At 36.1% G+C, this 7,146-nt stretch overlaps 1 protein-coding gene across 1 annotated transcript in view; it reads right to left on the bottom strand.

Annotated features, from left to right (window-relative positions):
- CA10 (carbonic anhydrase 10) overlaps window positions 1-7,146 on the bottom strand; it is a 717,389-nt gene that overhangs the window by 410,623 nt on the left and 299,620 nt on the right. The window lies entirely within an intron of this gene.

Genomic DNA, 7,146 nt, shown 5'->3' with positions numbered 1-7,146 from the left:
TTCCTTCCTTCCTTCCTTCCTTCCTTCCTTCCTTCCTTCCTTCCTTCCTTCCTTCCTTCCTTCCTTCCTTCCTTCCTTCCTTCCCTCCTTCCTTCGTTCCTTCCACAGTCTCAAGATCCCATATACCTTGAACTGATCCTCATGAAGCACAGATTTGAGGTTTTTCAAATTCTTGGTCTCCGTCTTCTATAGGATCTCTAGATTACTGATGTCCTTCTCAAGTGAGGAGCCTAGAACTGAGCACAAAACTCCTGATGTGATCTAATTAGGACAGACTGTATACAGCAGGACTATTGCCTCCTTATATAATATTCTATGGTGATAGTTGAAAATGGGAGTTAATGATAATGACTCACATTTATATAGTGCATTAAAGTTTATAAATGGCTTTCTTCCCTAGAACCAAGGCATTGCTCTTCTCTGAGAAAAATCTGCTTCCCTTATTTCCCTAGTTTATCACAATTCTGGAAACTTGGGAAATGTGCAACATTTGGAAATTTGTCTAGTGATAGATTCTGGCAACAGCTGCAGCAGTACCACTAATTTTGCCTACAGTAGCAAGACATCCCAGGTTCTGAAAATTTGAACTGGCTCCAAGTTAAACCATTAACTAACTGTCAGTCAAATAAGAATTCTATTGGTTTATATATGCACATACACACACATATATGTAGGTTTTATATGTGTATGTGTATGTATATATATATATATAAAATGACTTTCCCTATATATATATACACACACATATACATGCATATATATGAATATACATGATATATGTATAAACATGTATATTGCACATATTTATATGTATAAAATATATAAATACATATATAATATGTATTATTTATGCATACATGTATACATAAATATACTACCTATAGAAATAATATACATTATATAGATACACACATATAATATACATTATTTCCATATACATATATAAAATACATCATGTATAAATAATGGGTATTGTTTATACACATACACATACATACACACATACACACACACATAAACACATATCCCTTCTAAAGGAATGAAGTGGGAACCAAATTTAGGCTTGATGTAAGGAAAAACTTCTTATCTTTTAGAGCTATTCAACACTGAAAAGGGCTGTGTTGGGAGGTAGTGAGTTTATTCTTTACTAGAGATGGAAGCTAGGTGGTATAGTGGATAGAATACTGGTCCTGGAGTGAGGAAGACCTGGGCTCAAATCTAACCTCTGACATTTACTAGCTGTGTGATCCTGGGCAAGTCACTTAACTTCTCTGGTTCAGTTTCCTTATCTGCAAAATGGGGATAATTATAGCACCTATTTCCCAGGATTGTTGTGAAGATAGACTCAAATAATATTTGTGAAGTCTGAAAACCTTAAAACACCATATAAATACTAGATATTATATAAATAACTATACACATACATACAGATGGTGAAAACAATCTTAGACATAAAAGTATAACTCCACTTAAAAGTCAAGGGCACATCCAAACACAAAAAGACGATTACAAAGGCAGAGAAGCGCTGGTCATGAAATTATCACGATCATTTTTTTCTAGTAATTTGTAACTTTGGCATCTACCAAGCCAAAATCAACCAATCAACCCAAAAGACAAACAAACCAAAAATAAAAAAAAATAAAAAAAGAAAGATCAAACCCTTCAACATAAAAAACTAGGTCTTTAAAGGAAGTATTTTTACTTCAAGTACAGTATTTGAGATATGTCTTGAGGATGCTGGGGTGGTATTTGCTGAAGGTTATCATCCCATTTGCCATTCTTTTTATAAGAACATAAATTTGAAAAAGTCTATTTTAATAATGCCCTTAGTAATAGAAAGTGCATTGTCTCAAAATCAAAAGAACCAAGTTCTAATTCCAGCTCCATGATTTCTTAGATATGTGACTATAAACAAGTCACAATTTAATCTGTTTCCTAAGCTGTAAAAGGATAATAGGACATTTCCTGCCTATACCGTAAGATTATTAAGAGAAAAGTAAATTGTAAAATTCCATACAAATCTGAGTTATTAGGTGGCCTAGGGGCTGGATCCATGATTTCATCAATGATAAAGAGCTCCCAGATGAGGAAATTTCTTCCACCAATGCATGTCAGCCTTTTCTTTGCAGCTTGGTTAAATGAGCTCCCAACCCAGGGTAATTCAGACACAGGTGAGACTTGAATTCAGCAAAAGACCAGCTCTCAATTCACAACACAACACTGTCTCATCTTTTATTCTAATAATTATATGTGAACGATCTGTGATTTTGTCATCTTGAGGAACTCTATCCTCCACCTCCCCCCACCAAGTTGTCAAACCACATAGAGACTTTGTAGATAAGTCCCAAGTTTCAGAGATGAAAATTTGAATCCAACTCTGCTCTAAGCCTACCTTTAGGGGTACACTGAAGCCAGCTTTTGCCATATTTTCAGTTTCAGCTTTAACACACTGGAAATTGGCAAACATTGCAACGCAGCGTTGATTTTATTGTGTGGTTGATTGTCTAAACTTAAAATGATGGATAAAATATTAATAATTCAAATTAAACTTTAAAGTGTTATAAATTTTTGGAGAGCTGGATGTTAAACATTTGCCAGCATATTTCTGACTAGTACTCTATCCACAATAACATACTACCCCTGTATGAGTAAAATATATTATTAAGTATATTATATGTATATATCTATATACCTGAGATCAAATCCGGCCTCGGATACTTACTAGCTATGCGACCCTGGGCAAGTTGCTTAACCCCATTTGCCACAGTTTCATCATCTATAAAATGAGCTAAAGAAGGAAATAGCAAACCATTCTAGTATCTTTTTCAAAAAAGCCCCAAATGGGGTCATGGAGAGTCAGATATTACTGAAACAACTCAACAACACATTTATATGTATAGTACCTTATATATACACGTATGTAATGTATATACACACATCTAATGCATATTAATGTGGATCTATGTATCTGTCTATCTACCTATCACCTCCAGTTCAAAACTTTTACTTGCACTTTATTATTCTCAGATAAAGTATAAATATCTTGGCCTAAAATTTAAGGCAGTCCACAATCTGGCTTCAACCAACCTCTGCAACCTTATAGAATTTTACACTTGTTTCTATTCTACCCGCCAGCCAAAAAATACCACTTGCTATTCTACCAACTAGATATTTCATCTCTCACCTCCATGCATCCAAATAGACCTTTTTTCTAGACCCTCACTACATTCTCTCCTTATTTCCACTTTCCAAAATCTTTCCTATCCTGGCAGACTTAGCTCACTTTCTCCTGAAGATTTCCCTGATGATATGCTTTCTCCTTCTTCCCTCCCCACCCCCCCCACTGGTGCTGTCTCCTTTAAAAAAAATTCTAGAGCTCTCCATGTGATCTCCCTATGACCTCTTTGTATTCCCTGACTTATCTTATATTTATCTGTGTTCATGCTGTATTCCCTGAGTAGAATGTAAGCCCCAGGAGGGCAGGGGCTGGTTTATTTTTGCTTTTCTATCATCTTCTCTTAGTACAATGATTTGAACTCAATAACATCAACATTTGTTGAACTGAAATGAATAACAACATGTATGCAAATTATTTTTTAAAACTGCCCAATGTTTAGTATGAACCAGGGGTAATGGTAGTGCTAGAAATTTGGAGTCAGAAAACTGCAATATTGGCTTTGCTATTTTACTATGTGACCTTAGTCAGGTCATTTAATTTTTTCACAATGCCTCAGTTTTCTCATCTATAAAAGGAGGAAGTTAAACTAGCTAATCAGGACTCCAGTGTGGGGTCTGAATAGAGTGAATTGAGTGCTAGGCTTGGAATAGGTAAGACACATTCAAATATAGTTTTTGACATTTAAAAGAAATGAGACCATGGAACAAGGTTTACCCATCTTTGAGTCTCAGTTTTGTCTCTAAAAAAGGGTTAATAATATCTACCTCTCAGAATTTTATTGTGAGGCTTAAATTAGATATGTGTATATACACCCATCCACAAACATACACATATATGCACATGTATACGTACACACATATACATATACATGTGTGCATGCATACACATACATACATAATGCATACATACATAAATGCTTTGTAAGCCTTAAAGGGATATAGTTATTTTTAGCCCAATGATTCTATAAATAAGGGTATACAGTCTTCACGATGTTTTGACAGATTTGAAATGGATTCAAAACAGCATAAATAGCCTAATTTAATTGCCCACAGGTGGAAATTGAGGCTTAGTCTAATGATATAAGCAACGGAACTACAGATATAGAGAAGGAGGGATTACAGCATTTTCTGGGTTGGATAAGTAGTTTGAGCTATGAGGTGTTAGCTAAGGCCTTTTCCATTTTTCCAGTGTCAGAAAGAATCACTTTAGATATTTCTCCATACCTCTTAATAATGGGTCCCTGGTTCTAATCGCAAGCAAAAATGAAAGAGATGGCTCACAAGTTGTGGCTCCCAATTGTTCACAATTTATTGCCCCTTCCTTACTGTGGCTTTTTGGAGTCATCTTAATAAAGTCAGAGTGATTTAGTCTGGGGAAGAGAAGACTCAGGGTTTACGCAATCAGTCATCTTTCAGGGTTTGAAGGCCTTTCATGCAGAAGATGGTCCCAGAGAGGATCAGAGCAGAACCAATAGGTGGGAGTGGCAGAGAAGTAGATTTTAGTAATACAAGGGGAAAAAGCTTCCTAAAAATTTGAGCTGTCTAGAAATATAATGGGCTACTTTCTGAGCAATAATAATTTATGTAGTGTTTTACAAAGCACATTTATATATAGTTTGCATACACTTTCATATACTTTCCTTATAGCAACACCATGAAGCTGGTAGTATAAGTGTTGTGCTTCCCATTTTATTGAAGAAACTGAGGCTCAAAGAGGTTAATTGACTTGCCAAAGGTCACATAGCTAGTAAGTGGCACAGCTAGACTTCGAACCTAGGTCTTTTGACTCCAATTACAGCGGCGTGTCCACTGCACCATGGTAGTAAGGTGAAATAGGGACTAGGTGACCATTAGCTGGGAATGATGTAACAAGGATTCATGCCTAAGGTCCAGGTTCAACTAGGTGATCTATAACACCTCTTTAAACTCTTGAGAGTCTATGCTTTTATACTTGGTCCAGAAGACCTAAGGATCAGTCATGGGAGGGCAGGTAAATAGATTCCTTAATATAAAATAGAGGAGAAAACTGATTGGTACTAGAGAAAGGAAGTACATCTTTAAAAGAAAAAACAAAAGGCCTGTATAATACTGGTGACATAGTTGGTCTTGATTACCATCTAATTATTGAAACCCAGTGAATAAACCTTTTTTATTCTTCTGATTTGAGGTTGAATTTCAATCTGAGCTCATGCTGAGAAAAGCTCTTAATTCATCATCAGAGCAATGTGCCATGTTAAAGATTTTGAAACAAAAAAAGCTGTAACAAGGCAAGCTCGAGTGGTTTCATGAGCCAGGTGTATTTAAAGCAACTTTGAGAATGATGTTAATATGTTAAAAAAAAAACCCAAAATACATAGTTACTGTGATTATTGTCAACAACACACTGGCACGCAGCAGATTTCAGACTTGCAAAATGTAGGGTCTCTCTTTAAAGCACGCACACACACACACACACACACACACACACACACACACAAAACCCACTTAATTTTGTCTTGTACAGTTATTTCTAAACCTTTTTTTTTGTTAAATACACATTTCTTAGAGGGTATGGAGGACAACAGTCTGATTGTCTCCAAACTCACCATAGTGATAAGCCCATACCATCTGTCCTGGGCTTCTCCTCTTTTCCATTTCTTTCTAAAGATAAAGCAATCATGTTTCTCAGCTCTTCCTGAGAAGGGGTTGTTTCCTTTTTTGTTTTGTATCCCTGGGACTTGGCACATAGTAGATGCTTAACATTGATTGATTAATTATATTTCCCTTTCTTAGGAAAGTTCTTGCCTGCCCCAATGATATCCTGAAAGACCATTCTGGGAAAATATCACAGAGAGGCAATATCTCATTAAGAATAGCTATTAAAATCTGTACTTCCTCAGAGCGTCTTGCAATGATTATTTTCAATGCATTAGGTTTTACAAAACTGAACTGAAAAAAGTTACCACCACAGTTTAGTTATTGGCTCCAGTTTTTAAATTCTGTCATTGCCAATCCGTTTATTCTCACACCACCTGGATTTCATTTCCCACCTTTTGGAAATGTAAACAGAAGCATCAGACAATCCGACAACTCTGCTGATGGCTGACAGCACACATGGTGTCAGATACAAATATTTATGTTTCCAATAGCCCAAATATTTGAAAATGGATTTGGATAAAAAGAAAAGTGCCTTACAGGATTCAGGAACCATATAAACATCTTTGGAGAGAGCTAGAAAGTGTGGATAATTTACAAATCAATTATCTCAAGAGAAAAATAAAACATTCAATTCCCAGGAATTATAAATACCCCATCTAGAAGGGATATTTAGTCCAAATCAAAACATTTTTAAACTTGGTGCATTTTTCCCTTTCCCATATACCACTGAATCAATTCACATGTACACATAGATTAAAACATGTCTTCAAAGTGTGGGCCAGGAATGGTAGCACATGCCTGTACCTCTGCTACTGGGGAGGCTAAGAGTGGTGGATTGCTTTAGTTAAGTAGTTCTGAGCTCCAGTAGAGTTAAAGCTGATCAGATGTTCCCAGTAACTCGAATACCAATATAGTGAGTCACTGGGAATAGAAGAGGGAGAAGGGAGAAGCCAGATTGTTTAAGGAAGGGTGAACCCACAGACTGGTAATGGATTAGGTCAAAATTCCCAGGCCAATCAGCAGTGATGTCAGGCTACACATGGTCACTGGACTTACAGACTGGGCTGAAAGAAACTAGGGACAGCTGCTTTTAAAAAAAATTGTGTATACATGTGTATGTTGCTACATGTCTTTGGACATTTAAAAAAAAAGTATGTACAAATAAAGCTCTCTAGGTTCAACTGATCCTTTCTGGAAGTTTGGGAATGAGATATGTGATATTTGCAGGGCCCTTTCCTGGCATAGTTCATGAATACCTAGGACAACATACAAACTCTGAAGGGGTATACAGTACAAATCATAAACTTAAACATGGGAGAAGGCATATTTTAG

This window comes from Vombatus ursinus, unplaced genomic scaffold, assembly GCF_900497805.2.
Source record: "Vombatus ursinus unplaced genomic scaffold, bare-nosed wombat genome assembly UNPS02014797.1, whole genome shotgun sequence".
Classification (NCBI taxonomy): domain Eukaryota; kingdom Metazoa; phylum Chordata; class Mammalia; order Diprotodontia; family Vombatidae; genus Vombatus; species Vombatus ursinus.
This window is presented reverse-complemented; position numbering and strand designations above follow the sequence as displayed.